The following is a 26,157-nucleotide window of genomic DNA, read 5'->3' on the forward strand; positions in this document are numbered from 1 at the left end:
TATAAAATGGGAAATCTGTATAGAATTTGAACGAACTTCATTTCAGTCTAGAAAATCATCGATAACTCAGATCCACCCGAATGGACACGAGAAACTCTGAATGATCAAACGCTGCAAGAGTTTAGTCATAAGGTTCCTCACAGACCACAGTACAACCATTCCCGCAAGAGGCACGTCCCATTATCGGTAGAGGCAGCCACTTAACACTATTTTTCTATCCACCAGATTGGCAAGAATCAACATCATTTCGGAAGCTTCTCATTCGCATTTTTCAAGTGCCCGAGGGAATACGAATTTAGTAAATGGAAAAATTGGGGGTCTGTATTATCGTATGCATGCAAGCATGTTAGCTAAAAAAGGTAGCGTTCTAAAAGCTTGATACTATGCGCATAGCTATATTATTGAAACTATACATTTGAATGGAATTTTGAGTGAAACAGTAGCTCTGTGTTTCATTTTGACTAAGTCCGTAAACAGAAGTCTAGCTTTGTGTGTGCAAGTGAACATAATAATACGAAAGTAAGAAGCAAGATAAATGAAATTTTACGTTATGGCTTGCCGCCCAAACTGTATTTTTATTAAATTTTTGGCAAAATGGATTCAAGGGAAGAAACATTTTTATTCTGTTCTTCTCACATACGACGAAACTAAACCAAAAAAGTTACAATGTAAGTATACGATGAAATAGAGAGAAGAATATTCCAGCTGAATTGTATTGAATAATTCAACTATTTTTTTGCTATTTTAACAAAAAATAATCATTTTTAAATTTTTGTATTTAATCTACTGATTAACTTCTTTACAGATTTGAACTATACCTGAAATATAAATGGAATGATTGTAATTTTCATCTCAAATGAAATTCGTTCAGAGATGTCATAATTCAGTACAAAATTAAAGTAAAATAACTCAATGCCTACTTGCCATTCGGTCTGCGAAACATCGCTTGTTAAGAAACATATTAATTTTCTCATTACATATTGATGTGCTCATTTACAGCATCACTCCTTATTCCCAATATACAATGTATTAGGTTTTATTACTATGATGCGAAACAAGTTCGTGTGAATTGTGTATTTCAACCCCCCGAACCCCCTCTTATCTTCATGTTTTTATATTCCTAATATATATATTCTATATACAATCTTTTACAATGCATAGCTATATATATTCCAAACGAAATGTATAATCGAAGTTGAAAGTTTCATACATATGTGAGTCAAAGGTTTAAAATCTATAGTATGTTTATAAACATTTTAACAATGCTTCATTTATTTAAATCAGCAAATAGAATGGCATGGACAAAGTATTTATTTTCCTTATTTAAGTCTTATTCCCTTATGCTAGTTTTCTTCACCGAATTTTTGGTTAACATTTACGGAAGCTTTCTTTCATTTAAATGAGAAGTTTCCTGCTCCTTGATTTAAATTTTTCAAGAGTTACAAGCTTGATTCGTTTAGTCTTTACTAAGCGGCGACTGTTGACTTTGAGATAACATGTTAAGATGAAATGACACAGTCGCCAAGTTTGCTCTGCACTTATTTATCTTTTACGAGAGATCTTCTTTAGGGAGATGTTAATGATGGATTGCATTTAGAATTTTTCTCTTATCGTTTCCTCTAGAAAGAGTGGGAATCAGATTCTTTTCTTTATATTTTACTTCTGTCTTACAAAAGAAACCTCATTTGTTTGGATTTTTGGAAATGGATGTAAATGTATTATATGTAGATTATTTGTGATTATTATTTCATTTTCCTATATGACTGTCTAATGTATTCGCCTAGAGAACGACTCTATTAGACATTAGACTATGTTTTAGAGTTTCTTTAATAAGAAAATGCCACTTTTTAACAATTCTGTCTGTGCTCTTATCTATAACCATAAAATAACGTTAGATATAATTTATAAATAATTAAATGAACGAAATAAAAATTTAGTCCTAATGCAGGATTGTAACTTTTTATTAAATTTTGACCTACACCGTTCAAAGAGAAAATATTTTAATAAACACAAATTCAGCGCTATGGAAATATATGAGAAAATATCATATTTAAGAAAATGCTTTTAACATGCGAGTTATCACTTGCGTTCAAAAAAAATGTTGCATGCATCAGATTTAGTATATTTATTTACAGTCACGTTGTCTGTTTAGTTGGCCAGTATGAATGAAAGTTTAAATTACTTGAGTATAAGTAAACGTGGCCATAGTTAAAAAATTTTTAAACATTGTATTGTTTTTATGTTAGCTTATCATCTGTAAATTGCTTGATGTATGATGACAAAATTATTTAACTTGCTCTACAAGGTAGATTGATAAATCTACAATTATGAGATTTGGCACATAGTTATGTTTCTGATAGTAGGTATTCATTAAAAAAGTTTTTCAAATTTTTATCATATTATCGTTGAATTGAAAATTTACCGACATTTTGAATTTTTCTGCAATATCTTTGGATCATTCTTCCTTTCAAAAACTATTATTCGTTACTCTAAAATTTAAAAATTTGTTTTTAAGTAATTCTTATTTTATTTCTATGCATTTTTCTTTAATTTTAATATTTTTCCATCGAAATCAGTTTTAAACACAGTTTTGAAATAATAATTGTATTTAAAGTTAATATACGCATAAAGTAGAAAGAGAACGAGTCATTAAAATGATTATACGAAAATAAATATGATATTTTCTCTTTTATTGCTGGCTAATGCTTTAATATATTTCAAAATATTGGATGTTTCTTTCACATGATAATGCTTTTCATTAGGTATTCTTTCTGTCAATTTTACGATATCATAAAAAATTGCTTTCTTTATACATTCATTTTGAAACAAAATTTTCACTTCCGCTATTATTAAGAATATAAGAATTTTGGAATTTATATTCTGTCTGAAAACTGCATGATATAAAAAAATCATTAGACACAGAATGCAATGACTCTTGCAATCAAGCTAGACAAAGACCAGATAGATGTATTATTCCTTACACATTATCCTGTTGGAATGTTTCAGATTGGAGGTCCAAATCTCGTATACCATTAAAAAACGATTTACGAGACTATCAAAGATGAAGATTATCAAAATAATCTTTTTGAATTTTAAGGTGAAATAAACCTTTATTTTAGTAACCGGCAGTATTCAAAATTATATAAATTATTTAACTATTAAATAACAGAGAAAAAAATAGTAATAGAAAAACTGTTTTTTTTCTTTTGTAATCTTTGCATATTTTTTAATCCATTTACAGACATGAATTTGGGTTGTATAATGTATAAGTTCAATTCTTTTTTATCACATATTATGTTATTTCGCATATTTGCTAACATGTTTTCATATTATTACATAATTGTTTATTATTATTTTACAAAATCATATGAAATCTCGAATAAAGAAACTTCTCTCGTTTTTTTTCGCATTAGGCATATTTATGATAATAATTATACTTTAAATCAAATGAAACCGCCAGTTAGGTGAATAGCTGACTAAACCTATTGATATCATTGTTTACTATCATTTATTCATCTGTAGTTAATTTAACTTGTTTCATATTTGTAAATTTAGGACATCAGGAAGAAAATGGAAGATCCACTTTCATCCTCTTTCTGATATCTTAACTATGAAAATTGCGCACTTGAGTATATTTGATCTTAATATTCTATTTTTAAAACATTCAGAGTTTAACTATCACTTAATCTGTAGCTTTAGTTCATTTTTCTTTTATAAAGTAGCGTTATCTGTCTTTGGATTTAAGGGGGGAAACTGATTTTAATGTTCCATAAAGCTTAGAATAATGAATTTTAAATTTAAGATTAAGCAGGAAAAAATAATTTAAATGAAAAATTTCATGTTTTATTCCACTAAATAAAATTCGCTTTTATTGTATGTATTCTTTCTAAATTTATACAAAATGAAAATCTGAAGTCGTCAAAAAATTTGACCTTATGTTAGGAGTTTAACGGATCGTCGTGTTTTAGACTTTCTAGATAAAAAAAAATGTAATTGAAATTGAAATTATGTTTATGAACATCAGATATGAAAACCATTACAATTAGAAAGATGAAATTTGGTGGAGAGTTTGACATTAAATTGTTGGCTTTTGGAAAATTTTGTATCTTATTCTTTTACAAAAAATTTGTCTAATTCTTGATGCGAGCAGGAGGCCGAGGTAAGTTCTCCGTCTCTGGGCCATAGGGATCCAGTTTCGAAACACGAATCCACTGAAAATTCGTTGCGTATGCATGTCTGATGCTCTTTAAATTTCATGCCGTTGGCCAGTTGTCCTAGTGCTGATGTGGTGTAGAGGTTTGAAAGAAAAAGTGCTAGCCCAGGTGCTGTGTTCTTTACTTGAATGGGATTCAAAAATATGAAGTCACAAATATAAATATCCCTAAAGTTGCTTTCGGCCGCGGCGATAATAAAATTATACCTAGTGAATGATTTCAGTAAATAAACAGGCGAAGAATATTGTTCATTTTGATTTTATCATTTGAAACTTTCATTAAAATTGTGTCTCCATTCAGAATAATTGGTAAACTAGATGATGTACAGTTCTAATCTGCATATGCAGTTTCATTTCTTTTCTTTTTTCTTTTACTATGTAGCGAAGTTAATAACAAAAGAATATGTTTGAATGCAATTAAAATTTATACTATATTCAATTATACAAACGATTGTTGTTTCAATCCCGAAACGGATGAACAAACTAAAACACATACGAAATGAAGAATTCTGATAAAGTTAATGTATGTCTTTGATGCGCCCACATAGATAATCAAAAACGTTGAGTGGTAACAAGCATACAGAAATATAATTACACTCGATACCAGTGCTGATTACAGCGTCAAAAATGTGCAAAATGAATAAAAACCAATTTGAACAAGGAGCATATCCTGATGAACGGATGTAGCATCCCATTTAAAATATGATTTAATAAAACTAAGTAAAAATAAGAAATGGAAGGGAAATGACATTAAATGAATTAAATACAACGAGAATGAACGATGCTAAAAATATCCTCTTGGTACCTGAAATGATAAAAAAAAATATTAAGTGAATTAGAACTTTTCTACGTAGAAGATTTCATTTGAAAAAATCGATTTAAAATTTGTCTGTTTCACTTTATCTGAATTTGTTATTCGAATACAATAAAATTGGAACAATATCTTGATAAATAAAATAATATTTTAAATATTTTAAGAAGCTTTTCATCGCTTATTTTCATAAAGACAATTCCAAAACAACCTTTCTATTATATCTAAAGGGGAAATGAAGCTAACATAAATAAAATTTTCATTTCGATATTTTAAACCAATATTTTAAATATTATAAAAATTCAATATTTTAAATATTATAAAAATTCAATATTTTAAATATTATAAAAATTCAATATTTTAAATATTATAAGAAATTATAGTAGCAGTTGCTATCTGAAATGACTTGTGAAATAATTTATTATAAAGAAAAAGAAAGGATCACTTTTAGAAATTATCTACTACAAGAGGGAAAGAAAGGATCACTTTTAGAAGTTATCTATTACAAGAGGAAAAGAAAGGATCACTTTTAGAAATTATCTATTACAAAAAAAAAACAAAAAAAAAAAACAAAAAAACTAAATATTGATATAGAAATGTAGTTTCTTTTGGAATTTCTGTTCTTGATGCAGGATCAGTGTCATTTAGGAGTCCGGTACTTCTTGTTGCTAATAGAGAATATATATATACATTCAAATATAGACTCTGTATTCTTCATTACACATTCTCTATACAGTATACTTCCGAATATCCGGTTTGCGACTATCCGGCCTAATTTTCTTTTCCCCTGATTAAGTCAGGAAGGCAACATTGCCAAGGCATTGGAAAGGGCTAAAATGCAAAAATACGGTCATCTATTAGGGGCTTTTTCAAAAACTAATAAGTTTTGACTCTTATCCTCTGGTTACCTTTTCATATCTGTGTAATCATTTATCAGCGAAAAATAAAATGTTTGAGCCAATTTTCTTAAGAATTAGGCCTACGATTTACGTGAATGTTTTGTTTATGTTTAACGCATTTAAGTTGGCCATTACAGAATTTATGTTAAAATGTGAACAGTTTATATCCTTAAACTTACTTTTTCTCTAATAAATTCTTGAAAGTTCGTTATATAAACATATATAAACTACCAGTAAAGAGCTTTCAATTTTAACCTGATACATTATCGGTAACTACTTCTATGATTCACCGGGAGGGTTTAATACTCAATAAGAAGTGAAAAAATACGTCTTATAACAATGAGTTTTGTATAAAAATTTTGCCTTTTGGTATTGGTGGGCAAAGAAATGATTTCATAGAACTCCGGCTTTTTTGTTATCCGGCTGGCCTTCCACCACATTAGGCCGGATACTCGGGATTGCGCAGTATTTAATTCTTAAAATATGATGTCTTCCATTTAAAAGAAACATTCTTTTAATGAATGGTTAAAATGGTTAGTACTTTAAAGTCTGCACTTCAAGGCCGTCTTCTTCATTAGGATAGGGAAAAAGATTTTTGGAACTAAGCATTTCATCCTTCCATGTGATCATAATCGACTCGATTGCTTCCCCATTTCTCTCATTGGTTTTTTTTTTTTTTTTTTTTTTTTTCATGATAAGAAATGCAACCGAGTGAAAGACGAGACGAAGTGATTACTTTTCGCAGGAAGAAGGATTTACTCGTGATCACCGATTCCCCTCCCCTCCCCTCCCATGCTGCGCAGAGGCTCTATTTTAATCACCATTAAGCTTGCCTAACAAATCTTAAGGGTTATTTTAAGTGATAGCGATTTCGTATTGGATAAAAAAAATTATCTCTTTTCTTTCTTTTGAGCAAGTCGTAAAATAACCAAGAGATTCTGGAAAATGTAAGACTATATATATATATATAATCGCTAAAGTGCAGAAATCAGTTAATATGCAGATAAGCGAGGTAAAGGTTTTCGAGCTTAAACGGTAACATATACACCCACTCTTCCCCCCCCCCTTTTTTATATTCTCTTATTCTCCTGCATTTCCAGATCTTCAATATTGTTATGTAATTTGATGTTTTTTTTTATGCTATCATCTTCTTTTTCTTTGTAACTATATCTATTTGGTATTTCACTCTCAACATTGTTAGGTCTGGAGGATAAGAACTTCGAGGTCAAGTACACTGCGATCCATGGCTTATTTTCGCACTCTTTTTTAAATGTCTAGTAACATTTTCTATTTACCTACGCCGAGAATTCAACGGCAATACTGTCAGACACTATTAGTCAGCGGTAATAGTGCCTAGTATTTTTTATAAATATTTTTTTCCATGAATGGCAACTGGAATTGTAATAAAAAAGTGTATACTGTGTTCTGCTTGTTACTATTTCAGTTTAAAGCCTGATTTTTAAAAAAATGATTCGAAGCGGATCATTTGAATTTACTTATATGACAAAAAAAGAAACATTTACTTTTCCGAATCCGAGAAGCTGCAATTCAAGAAATAGATTATAGTTGACTATAGTTTGACTGCATCATTAATAACTTTTAAGGCTTACTGAAAAGCTACTTGGAACGAATTTTCTTGATTAATAAGAAGAGATGCGCGAAGCTTATCCAAATTTATTCATTCTCTTGCAAAATGGATGGTCTCAACAGAAAATGGAGAATGCAAACTCGTTGCTATGACAACTCCAAATGGGATTTATTGTGTATGCATGTATGCAAATTACCTGTGAATGTGCCTTTATAAAATTCTTTTAAAAATGGAGTCTTTCTCTTTTCAAGTATATTTCGTGTCTCTTTGGTAATATCAAATCCCTCCTGAAGCTTCTTATTCAGAAACATAATTTAAAACAGGAGAAATTTTATAAGGTTCCCTGAATCTTTTATTTCAGTTTTAGTCTACTGAAAACTGAATTCGTGACCTTTACTAGAACAGAAACTTTGGGTTTCACCTGCAAAAGTTTATGTTTGTTTTCAATCCTTATATTATTTATTTCCTTTCCTCACTTGATATAAATTTTCAATTGAGTCGGTTTATGATTACATGATGAATTTAAAGCTTTCCGTGGCTGCTTCAAATCTGGTATCCAATGCATATCAAATTGAAAAATTTAATAAAAAAAAACTTAATTATTTATGAGAGATTTTTCTGGGAGTTAAATCCTGTAGTTTTACAAACAAATTTTTCGAGGGAAATGCAGAGTATAGTGAATGAAATAAAATTCCATTTCAATGCACGTTCTTAGATACGAACTAGGATTGATAACATATCTCTATATTTTTTGATGAAAGTTTACCTCGAAGCAAATACTGCTGAGTCGTCAGATTTTTATTTCAGAATATGAAAATATAGGGTTTATCTTTTGTTGTCGTTTTTGATAAGTTGCTAGTTTATCAAAGTTTGGCGATCGTAAGCTAAATTGCTTCCAAGAGATTCTTGACTTTTTTTTTGTCTTTTAAGCATTTTAATTCAGCTAATTATTTCACATTTCTAAGGACAGAATTTTTTCAAATCGGTTTTCACACACTTCTATGTGATCTGGAAGATTTAAATTTTATACTCTTTGTATTTTTGATTACAAAACCCTATTTTATTATTTTCAGAATATTTTTTTCATAATGATCTATTAAGTTAAATTTTTATTTTGTATCAGCAGTGCCTTGTAATGAATTTGATTAATAGATTAATGATTGCATTAATAGATTCCAAGATTAAAAAATAGAGAATAATGGAACTAAAAATATTTCTGCTTTAAAATATTCAAATAAACGCGTGCTTTCAAAACTTTTATAGTTAATTTATTTTTAAAGCATGATTCATTGTATGCAGAACTTGAAGTCTGAGTGATAATGTATAAATGATGTATAATGAAATGCTTACGAAATTCTTTAATCGTCTCTTATCCTTATCTCTAATTTTCTCTCCTCTATTACTTCAACTCCATATCTCTCTTCTTAGAAAGATATGCGAGGGTGAAATATGATATCCTTTCTTTTGTCATTGTCATCATTTTCCATTAATATTCCTGTAATATCAATGTCTTTTAAAGATGAATATATACAATGATACAATGTCTTGTAAAGAGGATATTTGAGGAAAAAAAAATAGAAATATCTAGATATGAAGTCAGCAAGGCTTACAATATTCCTTTTGATATTGTTATCTAACCGCATGCTTTACGACTTGTTAAGCTACTCATAAAGAATCATTAAAATATATTACTATTTAATTTGAATTATTACTACAAAAATATAAATAATAGTCAAGCAAATATATGTTAAATATCGCAACTGGCTTTCCTTGTATTGTTTAGCGCAACCAGTTAAACTAATTTATACTTGTAAGTGATTTGTTATATTGTTATAAAAATTAACATAACATAACAGATTCATATTTTTACGCAGGCTTCATAAATATGAGAAATGAATGACAACGATGGCAGATAAAGAATATAAGGAAGTGTTTGCGATTAGATTATGAACATAGAACTTTTTCCGATTTAGAGAGAAGGCAGGGGAGAAATATACAATAAAATTTGTACACAAATCTTAAGAATTGAATGTATGCATGTAAAATTATCATATATTATATGAAAAATGAATTACATGTATTCTATTGTAGGCACTGAGAACAAAAAGCAAGTTTAAAACTATAATTTTAAGATTTGACATTTATATTTTTTTGGGGGGGAGGGGAAAGTATGGATGGTGGTAGTTGGTTGAAGAGATTATAAGGTTGGTTGGGGAGAACAATTAATAGGACATAATTAAAAGGACATGAATGTTACAGAATAATAAAAAAAAGAAACATAAATAATCAAAAGAACATTTTAAATGACAAATGTTATAGAATAAAAAAAAAAGAAAGAAGGAAAAGAACATTTTAAATGACAGAAATGTGATAGAATAAGAAAAAATCAAGAATCAAAAGAACATTTTAAATGACAGAAATGTGATAGAATAAAAAAAAAATAATAATAAAATTAAAAAAACGTAAAGAATATTTTTTTACAATTGTTGAAATAGACCAAAATAATTACTTATGGAGCTTCTTTCACTCTCCCTTGGAATTTGTTCCATACTGCGTCTTCTAAAAAACTTTAACAATATCCAAAATGTCGTGATCATTTGTGTTATCTAAATGTATTTCGAATTTTCAAGATCATTAAATTGGTATAACATTTACGAATAATCTCCATTAGGTCATTATCAGTTACAGTTCCAATCTTTAAAAGTTACATGGTGTCTCATAAAATATTTTTAACATATGGAATTTTCGGAATATCTTTAAAATAAATACGAATATAATTTTTTAAATTGCATTTTCCACTTTCATTTTTGTGAATCGTTTTTTTTTTTTTTTTGAAAATATCTTTCAAATCAGCAAAACTAGTGTTAAGAATGAATTTAATAGAAATAGTTTAAAGTGTGAAATTTAGAATGAGTTGTTTGCACTGAGATTAAATAATTCACCTGACATCTTGAAAGCATTTTTTCATTAACTGATTAAGAATTCTTTTATTTTCTTTCTATTTTCTATAAGGACAGAAATTTTACTCATAGCATAGTCAAAGGTGTGTGAAAGATCCCCCCTGTAAAAAGGGGTTGTGTAAGCGAGTGTGTGATTGTCATCTTCATATGAGTTAGAAGTCAGATTTCTACCCTCGGGTGCTCATAGGTCCTTACACTCTGAAACTACTGCACCCCCTTTCCGTGGTAACGCGAACACGACACTACCATCATCATCAAATGTTAATTTCTAAGCTTTAGCAAGAACTTTTGTTTTTTTCAACTTTTGAAGAATTTTAAGATTTTCAGCTTTAACAAATAGCTAATTGGTTCTTAGTCTTTTCTACATTTGTAGAATGGATGCCCTTCGCATAAATGACGAGTCTGACTCGCGTATCAAATTACTGAATTTTTTATTTTAAATCTGCATTTAAGTGGAAGTATTAAAAAACGAAGGGTTAACGAACAATTTGCAAAAAACACATGTGTGTGAATAATTAAATGTGTGCGAATAATTAAAAAACACACACATGGGAAGAAACCGTCTTAGGCGAAAAATTTATAGAATGATAGAACATTATAGAAGCAGGAGAAATAACAGACACAATTGGAAGCAAAAAGACTACTAAGGACATGCAGCGAATTCGCCAGCCAAAGAGATGAGAACCGAAAATGAGAATGATGAACTTTTAAATACTTATGAATGGTTTCTAGAACAAAGTTTTGGAACTTGATTCGAATAACCTTTCTGCACTTCTCATCGTTCTACAATATTGCATTCTTTATGAATTACTTTTGTAATTTTCGTCATGAACATCTGTCAAAAAATAATCAGTATTGTGACAATAGAGTTTAGAGTGCAAATGCCTGTGTTAAGCCAATGTGGGATATGTATTATTGATATGAATACAAACTAAGGTAGTAAAGAATGATGTGATTTTTGTTTTGCATTTTAGAACGCAAATTCGATTTCATGTTTTAGCATATAGAGAATATTTATTCAGTATACAAGGATCATTTGAGAACAGATTATGTCATTAATGGATCTAACTAATTACATAACTGTGTTATATAATTAGTTATGTGTTAACTAGTTACAAAACTGTATTATATTAATTTGTTTCTCACATGCGGATTGTAATCATCGAAAATTTGATCACAAAATTTTAATCCATTTTAAAATTAAAAATTTTTGGAATTATATCTTTCTGTAAATAAAATCATTCATAAATGATGTACACCAAAGATATGAAATTTAATATGTGACTTTTACAGCAAATTTATGGATCTCGATAAAGTTTTAGACGAAATATATTTGATGGAAGTTTGGCAGTTTATGCGGCAAGTAAATACGATAGTTTAAAAGTACACGGAGCTAAATGGACGAAATTTAACACAGTTTTTCCACCAGAATTATAAATCTGTATCAGATTGTGAATGAATAGGGTCAAAAAGCTCTAAATCTGTTTCAGCTGTAAAAAGTTTCACTACCTGTTGGACCTTCTATTATATATAAAAAATTAACATTTAAATTACATACTATATTATCTACACTACTACACCTACAAAGCTAAATGCATAATCCAACATATTGTGTAAATATGAAAGAAAAACCAATTCATTCCTTGCAATAATAAATTCATGAGACAAACTATGAAATCTATTTCAGGCTTTTTAAAAATTCTCATAAACATAATACCTACATCCTTTTTTTGTGCTGTTATTCAAACTTTTTTCAAAATAATGATTATCTCGGCTTTCTGCTCCCTCCCAGAGAATGTCATTTTTGTTGTCTTAAATTTCACCACAACGCATCGGCAATTTTGAGAGTTCTGTTATTGCGAAGATGCTTCTTAAATATTCTAATTAAAAACAGATGTCTGGAAAATAAATTACTTTATCGCGAAATTGTAATCAAAATCACTTTGAAAAAAAGACCCTTTATCGACCTTTAAGATCATAAAATTGTTATTAAACTAGAATCTAGTTCCAGGTGAAGCTAATTAGGGAGAAAACCCCCCGTAATAAATATTTTCTCCATCTCTGATGGCCGTCAAAGAATTTTTATGAACGAAAAGCTAACGAAGACAAGAATAGCGAGAATTTAGAGAATTTACTTTTTGTGTTCAAAAATAAATTTTCCATTAATTTCGAATGCAAGTAGCGAAAAAAGCGAATCCATTTCAGAGTCTCTTTTTATGGTGTCGGAATATAAGACCTCAGTATTTCAACCAGAAATGATTAAGAATTTCCGCCGGAAAAGTTGAAAAAATTCAAATTTATTTCTTAAAAAGCTTATCTTATCTCGGAATAAAAACAACAGCAGAATATATCGGAAGTTTTTTTTTTGTTTCAGCTGAATAATGAAGCATGCTATGTTCTTTTTTCAACCATTGTACTATTAATAGAATTATTTTCTACTCTCGATACTTTATCATTTAAGTCAACGGAATTTCAATTACGGAAACTATCATTCGATGTTTGGCCATGCAAATTGTCAAAAGTTTTTTAGTTATATTAACGTCTTATTTTTAAAACAATATGAGGGCTATTTCGGGACAAACCTTGTCATTCAGAACAGTGGTCAGATGACGATGAGGACACCTGAGCTGGAATCCAACTCTCCAAACTCCCTCACTACACCCGCGGGAGGTTGTTTGGCCCCGATGGATTTAACGTGCACCAGGCCCGGTTACCTCACGATTTTTTTGGTGGAATCGGGTCTCAAACCTGAAACCCTCCGGTTCCGAATCCAACACCTCTCCACCAGGCCATCACGGCCGGCAAATTATTGAAAGAAATATAAGATAAGGCATATAAAATTATCTAAAAGAGATGTGACAAATTTCTCATTCAATTTTTACTTCATCATATTCTAATAACTGAAACTTCGTCAAAAAATTCGAACTCGAGATTTTGAAGAAACCACATTTCAGACCTATTTGAGTCCGAAAATCCTGCTTTTAGCAAAATGTCTTTCTGTCTGTCTGTGAACACGGTAAATCAAAAACACCTTGAGCTAAACTACTGATAATTATTGTATGGTCTCTAATCTATTTCGAATTTGCAAATTCTATCACATTTTGGAAGAAATCTATTCAAAGGAAATCTATCTATCTGGTTGTTCGAATATAAGGGATCGAATATACTGAACTCGATAACTCAAAAACGCAAAAAGAACCTCGTAGAAAATATACATAGTTGGACAAAATCCGTCAAATGATTGACTGTCTGTCAGTCTGTACTTTCGCTTCCAGATAAATGCAATAACTAATAAGTGCAATTACATAAAAAAAATGTAATTCATATGTTATCTTGTGACTGCATCTGCAGTTTGATGTCAAAAGGCTGGCAAAAAGATATCCAAAATACACATTTTCAGCATAAAAATTCTAATTCACGTCAAAGATCTATATTTCTTAACTGTCATTCATCAATGCCATGCAAGATATTTGCTGCTTTACCTAAAGCCCAAACTTTTATGCGGAGGATAAGATTTTTATTTGAGAGCTTGGGAGAAACTTTCAGGGAGACGACTCCCACTGATTTCATACATAGAGTTATTCAAAAAGAAAGAACAGATTTAAATTATTTATTTCTAATGAAATATAATAAACAGAGACATATTGGTACATCACTGGATAGAGGAAAGTCCAAAGATTTATTATATGCATTCAGCACAAATTTCAACAGTAATAAGACAAATGTAAAATAAGAGATGCATTTCTTGCCGTATCTAAAATCAGACGGAGTGATGTTCCTAAAACTTTCTCGAACACTCTACAATAAAGATACAATCCTTTTTCGCCTGCATAAAATTATGGACCTTGAGTAAGGCCGCGAATATATCTCACCTTGGTAATCGATAGATGCGAAATATAGATTTTTGGTGAGAATCTAGCATTTTTACTGATTCTATCTCAAGAATTCGTATTTTGGATTCTTTTTGCCAGCCAAATAACAACAAAATTTGATAAAGTAATTTTCCCACTGACTATTCGATACTAAAGTCTTTGTTTCCTTTTTTTCACTTAATAAAACAATTTTGATGATTTCTTGTTGTTTTACAATCTTATATATGAAGAATACATACAGTAAATATTGCAGTCTTAAAAAAATGGGAATTCGAGATTTTGATGAGTAAGCTTATTTTAATGTTTAAAAATCACAACTTCCACAGTTCGTGGGAAAATCCTTTTGAGAATTGTATCTGTATAGACAGGGTGTATCCTTAAACGTGAACTTTAAAAAACATGAAGTTGTATGAATGAAACTTGGCATGAAATATTTTCAATAGAATTGTAATTTTGTATCAAAGTGTTTCCCTATCCATTTATGAGAAAGTCTATGTTTTTTATAATTTTAAGCTAATTTTTTCATAATATTTCTGCTTTATATTATATTAACGACACTAAGACAAATCTCCTGGAGTGATCCCTCCATTATGTTTGTAACGCCATTTCTTGGAACAGTTGTAAGAAAGAAGAAGCTATCGCTTTCGTATTTAAGGGCAATTTTTATGCATTCTTTCCCTTATATTTTCTATGTAATTCGATGCATGCGATGTATTGATACTTACAATAAAATGCTGTTTTATTGAAGAATTTTTTGAGTTTTAATTATCTCGTTTATATTCATTTCCTTAGTATCAACGAAAATATTTCTTGGATAAAGAAATATTTTAGTTAGTAATAGTTTTGATTGTGTAATTCTTTCTTTATACTTAGTAATATCCTATCCCTAAAATAAAATAAGAATTTAGTGGAGATAAGCTGCCACACAAAAAACAGCTTATATGTAAATTCTTTAACATTGTAATCTATAAGTCACGTGCAATCTTATATATTTAGGGTTATTACATGCATTTACACGTGCGATCGTTTATTTTGATTGTGAAGGTTTAGTGAATTTTAAAGTGCTCCTATGAATCGATGTTTTACTAGAATCTATATAATGGAAGGAGTATACTTATGTTTGTGTGCGTGTCTGCGATATCTAGAAAAATTTATCTCACGTATAGTCGTAAAATTTGGCACATAACTAGTCGTAATACTGACGCAATGCAACTTCAAGTCCGTATTTTAAAATTTAATGTATACATTTTTTTATTTAATATTTCTTTTTGTTTAGGACGATTTTTAGCACATTTTGGCAGAAGTATTGTCCTTGATGATTCTAGAAATAAATAATTCTCTATATAACTAACCAGAAAGTAATAATAAATACCGCCTTAATGAAATATGTTTTGAATATGACGTAAGATTAAGATACGTTTGAAGATTTTTTCTTAGATTTGAAGATTATTTTTCTTAAAAATTGTAGAGAATTAACATTAAAACTAACATCTTTATCTTTTTCAAATATTTTGAGCCATTATTCAAATATTTCTTCTGATTAAAAAATTATCAAAATACTTTCATCCATTGATTCTTTTTAATTGTTTTCCTGGTAGTTTAAAAAAAATTTCTATCCTGATTATCTGTAGGTAACGCGGACCCGCAGAATGTACTGTTTATTTCAGTATTCTGAGACGACCACTTTTTGACGATTCTATTTTATTAAGTGGTGACACTTGGAAAGATGTGCTCATTTCTGGAATTTATTTTATTGTTAAATGTAAACAACTCCTTTTCTCTTTCCTCTTCTCTCTATTTTGCCGAATTAAACCCATTCCGATGCATGCGCAAAAGCGCGGAGGGTTTTAGAATCCGTTGGCAAACAATAAGTTTACATATTCCCTGATTTTCAAGGAGCCAAATTAGAAAAACATCATGAAAGAAACATTTTTGTATAGTTTTAGTTACGATCGTATTGTTTATAGCAAAGTTTCTAATTTTATTACCTTTCTTGCCGTTTTTATATAATATCTGCATTTTCAGTTATCTGTTTCAGTTTGTACAGAATTATTTTTAAAACTGAATTTCAATTTCAAAAACAGCTTTAAAGTGTCTGATATAATTTCTTTCTCAATTTAGATCACATACATGAAGAGGATTAAAAATATTTAACCGATTAAAATATTCCTTTTTGAAATCAGAATTGCGGTGGTCTAGAGCTAAGGTTTAGAGCTGGAGAGTTCTAGGCTCTAAATTTGATTTAATTAAAAATCGGATGGATATATCAGTCTAATGCAGGGTAAATTTGATTTTATAGGTTAAAACTCTTCTCACTGATATTGAGAGGTAAAGAAAGATTGAGGTGACTCTACAGCAAAATTGTGAGAACCATCTCTAAGTAACCTTCAAACTGCTTGAAAATGGAACTATTATATAATTTAACTAAACTATAAGGGTTGCCCAAATGTGGGCAGTGGATACTTGTGATTGATTCAGAATGACTGCAGCTATAGCAGCATCACTGAACAGGGATATAAGGGGCGGTAGGAGGTATACACTGCATGCGGTATTCAACTTTGAAAGTTGTTCGGAGTAGAGGAAATGGATCGAAAGTAAAGTCGTGCTATATGCCTCCAGATCAGAATAACGCGTGGTAGTACGATTTCTGATTTTTCGATTGCCATGAACCATTCTTGATTGATTTCCTGTCCCAAGGGAACACTATCAACTCAACACATTACAGCAGTTCTCTGACGAAACTACGAAAAGCAATAAAAAATCCAAACTTTTTCACACAACAAATGATCCTTCTTCATAACAATGCTCTCGCACAAGTCTGCCATGAAACCTAGACGACCTTAAAAAATTCCGTTGGAACACCCGCTCTGCTGTCCGGATTTGTCACCCTGTGATTTCCACATCTTTGGGCCACTTAAGAGAGCAGCACTAAAGGAGACACTTTTCCATTCGGGCGATAAAGTAAAGGAAGCTGCTCAGGACTCCCTCAAAAATCAATCACCATCTTTCTACATCAAAGACCTGCTACCTAACGATAGGATCTGCGTTACGACGCCCATGGAGATTTCTTTGGATTTTCAATAAAGATATTCTTTTCATATAACTTATCCATTTTTCATTAAGGCAATTCTTATTTTGTAAGAGTATAGTGCAAACATTTCTCAGATAAAATTTTTTTGAAAGAAATCCTGACATAATTTTTAAAATAAGGACAAAAAATAATAAGCAAAAGGCTTTCAATGGATCAGATTATTTTACATATATTTGGTAACACTAGAAAAGGCATATTCGACGTATTCTAGGATTTAGTTGAGATATCAACGGCGTATTTTGTGACACACAAACATGCGGGTTTCTGTCAACACATGAATGTTGATAGAAGCAATCACACTTCGAAATGTTGTGATAAGATGAGTTTAGAATTTTGAGCTTTTTATCTGCAGACAATATTTATTATCATTCGAAAGGAAATGTCCGTTTCGACGACATCTGAAGGTGAGACGATAAAGCATTTTTATGTTCGTGTTGATGAATAACCAGATTTTTCAAACCTTGAATATTTGTATAAAATATACGGCGAAATTGGGTTAATTCGAATGTTTTTAAGTCAAGTTCGTAAAAAAAAAAATGAGTTTTTCTTTGATTTCCGGAATCTCTGGGACCTTAATTGTTAAAAAAAATTGTCTATAAGTCGAATTTATTTTAGATTATTCGAAGTTTGAAATAAAAATTATAAAAAGAATGCTTTTATTTCAAATTTGTTATAATTAATTAAAGATAATTTTCATGCTTTGCATTCTCAGTAATCTTAAATGGATATTTTTTTAATTCCCTTAAATGCGGTAAAGGGAAACCTTTCAAAAAAAGCAATGGGAATTTCTTACTTTTTAAAATTATGTTGAAGTCAATAAGACATGAATTATATTATAATTTGTATTTTGAAATTTAATCTTTCAAATTTTATATTCAAAATGTTTTATAACGTTTGTTTCTTTAAATTATAATTTGCTGAAATTATTTTTATTTAAAATATAAATATTTTTTTTAAATTTTAAAAAATATTACAGTATTTATTAAAAAAATCAGTTGCATATTGATATATTGTGCATTATTTATTAAAATAGTAAGTATAAAAAATATTCTCTGTCATTTTAAATTAAATTTTTTTTTCTTTTTTTCCTTTGTTTTAGACTCTGATATTTCATGTCTTGAATAGATGGAATTTTTATTGTGAATACATCCGTTGTAAATAAGCTAAGTTCTATTGTAATTTTAATAGGTAGTTGAACCGGTAGATCTTTAAGCATTTAAAATGTCAAAAATCGTTTTCAAGATACTGAAACAAATATTAAAAAAATAAGTATGCGTGGTTAAACAATTCTAACAATAGTCTTCAAAAGCTGTAGTGTTAATTGATTTTTTTTTTGAGAAAGATGCACGGAAACAAATTATCTATGAAGAAAAAAGTAAGAATTCGAATCGCTTGTCTAAAATATTGTAGCATGATTATGTTTAAAATTTAATTCGTCTATCCCGTCTTCATTGAGTTTTATCGCATCAGCTGTCGCATTCTTTGAATAGGGTTTTTAGTTCAAGTAATTTACAGGTAAAAAAAATAACGAGACATTTATAGTCAATCATATTAACAAAACTGCTTTAACAACTTGCAGCGTTTATATACGTGAAAACATTTGCTAGTAATAAACTGAAAACTCTGATATTTATTTTTATCTCAGTTGTTATATTTTTAAAAAATACTTTTCCTCTATAAAATTATTTGGAACAAAACAGCAACATTTATAATGATTATTCCCAATGTTGCTATTTTGTTCCTAATAATTTTATAAAGGAAAAGTATTTTTTTAAAAATGGTATTTGAAACGAATTGTTTTAAATATTTAAAATGGGAAACAACTGCGCGGAAACAGACTTAATTCTGTATAAAAGGTACTTTGTTTTATGTTTTTGAATTTAAAGGAAGTGCAACAATAATTTTTCTACGGTAGTATATCTGAAGTGAAAGAAGAAAAACTTTAAAATTTTAGTTATTTTTAACTTGATTAGAAATATAACTAAAATTTTGAGATATCTTACTTACTACTCCAAGACGTCATTACGTGCCAAATTTGGAAACATTAGATTTAGCGATCTGTCTTTTACAAATGTTCCGATTATTTTTGCAGTCTATATACATTATTATGTTAAAAATTTCGATTTCTTATTTTAATATCTAATCCCGTATTCAAAGAGCTACCATCAAAAAAGAAGTATCTAACGAAATAAATTGTGTTTATGACCGAATTTCGTTTTGTTTATTGAATATCTAAAGTAAAAAAGCGCATATATTCGTAACGAATCCGCTAACTTAATAAATGAAACCGATCTATTTTGTTCGACACATGAGTTTGTTTGTTTCAAATGCATCCTTTGTATTTTCTCCTACTCAAAGAGAAAATTAAATGCCCTTCAAAGATTCGAAAATTCGAAATTTATTCGTTAAAGATTTGAGTTGTCGTGTTCTTCGAGATTTTGATGAATTGTTTGGTTTTATATCTTCCTGAGTCATATTAAAAAAATCATATCAACATGTGAATGCGACGATTCAAAAGCACAAAGGGTAGTCAAATAAATTCACTATATGATCTTTCTATTAAAATGTGAATTTCTAGGAAGCTCTGGACGAAATCTGTCCAACCATATACATGCGAATATTAAATGCGTTATTTAAAAAATCCAAGGACCTGAGTAAATAAACTTATCATATGAATAAAAAAGTTAAATTGAAATGTAAGTAAAATTGCATTACATTTTCAAATAAAACTGTCAAAAATAAACTATTTATAAATCGGCCAGTTCATACATGTAGGAACGTATTAATGTAAAATCCTAACACCAAAATTGTAGTCTGCGTCTAAATTTGCACTAAGTATTCCCGTATGTATGAGAGTATGATAACAATAAAATGCAAAGTAAAGAAAACTTAGCACAGATTTTCATGTCAAAATTGCTCTTCTGTATGATACAGTGCTCTAATGTATCTTGCATGGTGATATGAAACAAAAGGTATCAATCTATTGGTCAACAGATGTTACATTTTTTCAAGGTAATCTTTTTCTTCTCCAATGTTTTTCTACCAACGTTTTTTCTGATCGTCAGAAGTATCCTAAAATCATTTTTGTGAAACCCTTTTAAAATTCGTTAAGAGTTTCTTTTAAAAATTTAATTTACTCAAAGCAATGGCAATAACGAAGCAATTAAAAGCATGGAAATAAGAAGTTATACGATGCCATATTATGTGAATATGAAATCTATAAAGCAGTATTGATGGGTTTTTTTCTGTCAAAAATTTACATATTATGATGGCACTGTGAAAACATACATTATCTTGGTGCTAAATCCATAAATTATTTTGCCTCAAATTTTGTTGTTTCTTTGTAAAAATTTGTTCATTAATGCTTCTAATTGTTAAGTGATAACTCCAAACACGCCAAATCGCTGAGATGATGGGACATGATAATGATTAGACGAAGGGGTTTGTCCTTCAGAGCGTGACTTATCTGTAATGGATTTACTACTTTTATAAAACAGTTTATTCTATTCAAACATTCTTGTTTTTGATAAGAAATTGCTTTTAAAGGTTTTTAGGAATACTTCAAATATTTTTCCCACAAGAATTGCTTTGCGTAAATAAATTTAAATGCATATTCTTTACTCATATACATTCGTCATTTTGGAAAATAGACTAAGTTAAAATTCTTATCTCATTAAGAACAAATTTGTTCTCAGATAAAATAAATAAATTCCTGACTGTTACTAGATGTATACAGAAAACGTAAAAACATTTGATAAAAATGTGGAGATGAATTTGCTTTAGACGCATTTTAAAGGAAGTATTTATGATCACAGTAATAACTCAGTCAAATACGTAAGTCCGAAATGTCTACTCGATTCTCTTTATTCTGGAAAAATAAGTCCGCACAAAATGCATCATATTGTGTAAATAAATGCAAAAGTGGAGAAGAGAGCACTCCCGCTTGTTTGATTTCATCCTTTCATGTAATCAGAGTTCAAAAAGAGCTTTACATTTTACTAAGCGTTGTGCTATATGAATTCGATTCCGTTTAAAAAAGAGCCCTTTTCTATTTATGATAGTATTTACTTGATTTAATAAGCCTATCATTAATCATTTTAATCCTTCGCACCATTTAAGAAGGTGCTTCACTTTGAAGTGTTATTTGTATGTTTTTTTTAAAATTTTGATCAATAAAAATACTTACATAATGATTAAAAGATGAAGAATCCCTTTTCGGGGAAATTCAACTTCAAACAATTATATATATTTATTTTTCGAAGCATTGGACAAGTCCTTGAATTAGGTGAATAATTATGCATCGAATTATTTTTTAGAGCGCAAAGGACTCATTTAAATAAAATTTTATACACACCCTCAATAAATTGTAACATGATATTTTCCTTGGGTCATGTGAATCTTATACTATAAAATATAATGAGAATAATTATAACAAAAATAATGAAGAACTTAACGCCAATTATAATGCAACGTATCATGTTTTTTTCAAAATCGAAGATCATATTATTTGAAACGAAATACTAGTATATATCAGAATCTCAAAATATTCTAGTGATAATAAGCTTTTAACTTTTGATGTTTAATATTCAGTCGATGCCACGAAGTATTAAATAAGTATCATTTAAGCGCAAGGACATCCTATTATGTAAATTGGGGAATAAAGTATAATGGTATTTCATGACGCGTTTTTTTGTAAACTCAGGGTAACGGTCATTGCACTAAAAAAAAACTCAAGGTAAACGCAGAGTGGCTTCCGTCTTAGTTTACAAGCTACATGCTATTTTATAGTTTTATTTAGAAGAAATATGTTTAGAAGATCATTAAAAAACTCTTTACCTTTCAAAAGTTGTCTTATTATACTAACAAACATTTCTTTTGTTCTTGTGATGAAATTAAAAAGGAAAGGAGTATCTTACATAATCATCATAAATTTTCTGAAATTTCGAATATATTCCATCAACTATTTGGTATACTTATACACAAGAAAGCTGTTTGTAACATTTGAGAAATAGAATTTTCACTTTGTCTATATTTAAATTATTCTAAGCGGTTTTAAAATTATTTTATTTTGGAAATTTGTTGCTAATTTTTCGTCTTATAATTTAGTTATAATTAGTTTAATTTATAAATTTTTAGGTAATAATAGGGAAACTATTATTTGAAGTTGTTTTTTTTATATCATATGAAAATTGAAAAAGTTAGGCATTTAGTTATACCAGTTTAATTACTAAATTTACTTCATTTTAGTTATCTTGAAATTTTATATGAATTATTTTAAATTTATTATTTTGTAACATTTATATGAATAAATATATTTAATATTTTGATTGGACATGAGTGGTCAGCATGCAGAAAAATGCGCAAAATAATTTTAAAATGAACGTAATCTTTGCCCTTCAAAATGAATTGCAACAAATGCGTTAAAAACTCCTTACAAATACGAAGCTTTTTTTTTTTTACATAGCTTAAAGGTTCAGTGAAGATAATGAAGTATGGGCTTAGAAAAAGTACTCTTGCCTGTAAAAAAGAAAAAAAAAACACACACGTTTGCTTATAAGTACGTAGTAAATAGTGAAGAATACAAAAAAGTATATTACAATGATACTATTACTTGAAATTTTATTTATTATAGCCTCTATATAATTAATTATATTTTAACAACAATTTCAGAAATATAACTAGCATTACTTTTAAAAAATAATTTAAGCTTAAAATTACGAAAATAAGTATTAGAAAAAATTTGCGTAGAAATATGGTAAAAGGATATTCGCAAGTTAAACATTAGTTTTTTTGCCAACACTTATTTAATGCAATTAAACAAAATATTCTATTTTATTGTTATAGACGATAAACTGAGTTAAAATTAAAATTGATTTGATAGGAGAAATCATTACTTTTGAGAAAAGAAGATTATCTTAAAGGAAAGGAATGAAGGCAAAGCTCGTCGGGAAATTGGCAAGACTAAGAATGAACAATAATTAGAATTCATCGGAATCTGTTACTTCAAAGCTAGGTAATATATTTCCATTTAAGCTGATAGATCTTGAAAAAGAGATAATCTGAATTATAGTACGCTAAGAATAAATATTGTGTAATTGTGAACATTTTAACTTCGAGATCTTGAAGAATCTCCAAATTTAGCTGTCCCCTTATTTCTGTTTGACTGTAAATAAGAATAGAATACATCTGAAACTGAACAAAAGACAGGAATGGAGTTCGGTGAGAGGTCATAATACCAAACCATGAATCTATAATCAAATTTTGATCGAAATCCCCCCCCCAAATAATAATCCCATTTATCTGTTAGTTAGTGTATGACTTTGTGTGATTTTTAAATGACTAACGAGCAGTCAGAAAAAAATATTGGTCTTTTAGATCGAAATAACACCAGAATAGTTTATTTTATTTTAAATATGTTTATTATGCAAATCAATTATATTATTATCCCATTATATATCATTATTTCAACTTACAATTTTCTATGCATATTTTTAAAATTGTTTTTCGATATTGTCTAAATCGTTACAGGCGAGAATAAAGCACGTGAGGAAAAATAATTCAGAAAAATCTATCCAAAAAATTATTTATTAAAAATAAATACTTTAGTAATTATTTTTATAATTCAGCATTAATTGTATTTCATTATTACCAAATGGGCATGAAGCCGAAAATTTGATAAAGATTGTTTAATAAATAATTATTACACCGTCCGAAAGTAATTAGAAAGTGCCTAATTAAACTATTCGTGAATTATTCCCAAACAGTGTAAAATGTTGAGTTTTTTCAGTATTCGAACAACGATTTAGTTAGTTATTGCAGTTGCCGCCGTTTTAGCTGAATGGATGAATGAATAACATTAGTAGTTCTGCAGTCGTCCGAGCTGTTATCTTTATCGTAACGATTGTAACATTATAAATGTTATTCAAGCACCTGCTGGTTTAATGCGAAACACGCTGCTGTAAATCTAAACTAGACACTATTTCATACGATATGAATTGCGGACAATTTAACCGTAAACATTCATTTGCATAAAGCCTCAACCAAAAGAGTCAAACTGCATGACGCCCGGAAATTTCGAAAGTCAAGTGATGTAACCCCCTTTTTAATCCAGTGACTTATAAAATCTAAACTATTATGAAAATTCAGGAAATTAATTATTTCTGTGTGTATTTATTCATCAAAGAATTTAGAGAAGAGTTCAATACAAAGTTATGAGGAGACAAAAATTACAAAATCTCTCATGGAAACAATATAAAAAAATTGTTAGATATTGCAACAACCATTATTTAAGTGGTTTTAAAGAAAAGAGTGCGTTTCTATTTTAAAAGAATTTTCATATTCCAAAATGAAATCTCTCTAAGGAAAAATACGCTTTTTATAATAGTGTTATAAATATCCATTAACTTTCGATTAATCGAGTTGAAAGAATGTTCATAAAATCGAAAGTCATGAATTGTATTATCAACAATATTTAAAATTTGATATTGTATTTGAATTCTGCTTCATAAAATATATTTTTTCCACGCTGAACCAATTCACTCAAAGGGTGCAGACTTAATGATATTTATTTAAATGTAAAGACTCCATCTATATAATCCAGTGTATGTTGCCTAATGTCTTTATTTTCTTATTTTGTTCGGCGTTTTTTTGCCGGTGAAATTCTAATTTTTTTCAAAAATAAACATTAACAAGCTCTTTATCGGTGTTTACCAATGTTGGTAAACATCCTATTTCAACTGTCTTATTCATAGGGTGTCAAGTGTGACAGGAGTAATGAAGATGAAGTCATCTTTGTTATTACCTAGTAACTATGCGACCAGTATTCGAATGCCCTGGTCACTAGTTTCTAATCTATATTCTTAGGCAGCATTCACAAGAGACCAATTAATGCGCTCAATAGAAAGTCACGCCTACCTTCAAACGATCACGTGACCTCAATGGGATAATGGCAAATAGTTGCCCTGGTGAGACAACTATTTTTTATTGGGCTTTAAGCCCTTGCTCATAAAATTAATCTAAGTATAAGTCCCTTAAACTGCAAAAGATTATATATTTCATAAATCCAAATAGTTAAAATCAACTAGTTGGCAATCCTACATGCAGCCAACAGATGCCGACAAGATTATTAGATAAACAATGCAATGAAATCATTATGACCGTAGTTAATAGGCACTGGCCGCTTAGAATTCATTGACAATATAAAGGGGAGACAGCCGGAAGATTTAAACCAAATGGAATTTTTGATATAAGGCGTTTGTGTTTTGAGAAACGATATTTAAGGAACGTAATGAATAACAAAAATCTCTTAACAGTTGCCACTTAAGAAGGTATAAACAAGCCCAAGAATATTCATTTGTTTGATCTTAAAATGGCTACATCGGAGTTTTCCTATATATTTTAGTTAACAAATATGACTGCAGACAATTTCGGTCATTTTTGCTTATCAATTTTTCTTGAATATCCTATTGTGCGATATTTATTAACATATGATTTAAGAGCATACGTAACTATTTTGCACATATCAAGATGATATCTATTCTTTGATATTTTTATAACTCATTATTTCTGAATTTTGTTTTGTTTAAAAATTTAATGTTATGACGTCAAACATTTTGAGGTATTTACAACTGGGTTATTGTAAGTATCTCACAAAGGATCATTTTATTTATTACTGATTTAAATAAGCGTACCGGACATTTTTTTTATTTCACGCGTTGAAAAAT

At 29.2% G+C, this 26,157-nt stretch overlaps 1 protein-coding gene across 3 annotated transcripts in view; it reads left to right on the plus strand.

The window, feature by feature from the left end:
- The window catches only part of LOC129971338 (multiple C2 and transmembrane domain-containing protein 1-like), a 386,350-nt gene that overhangs the window by 89,916 nt on the left and 270,277 nt on the right, over window positions 1-26,157 (plus strand). Inside the window, exon 1 of one of the 3 annotated variants that reach the window (XM_056085008.1) lies at window positions 17,822-17,838. The exons of the other annotated variants lie outside the window; for them this stretch is intronic. The gene's annotated coding sequence lies outside the window, so the exon portion shown is untranslated. Of the gene's footprint in view, window positions 1-17,821; window positions 17,839-26,157 lie in introns of those variants that run through there. 3 annotated transcript variants of the gene reach the window in all.

This window comes from Argiope bruennichi, chromosome 6 (assembly GCF_947563725.1).
Source record: "Argiope bruennichi chromosome 6, qqArgBrue1.1, whole genome shotgun sequence".
Lineage (NCBI taxonomy): Eukaryota > Metazoa > Arthropoda > Arachnida > Araneae > Araneidae > Argiope > Argiope bruennichi.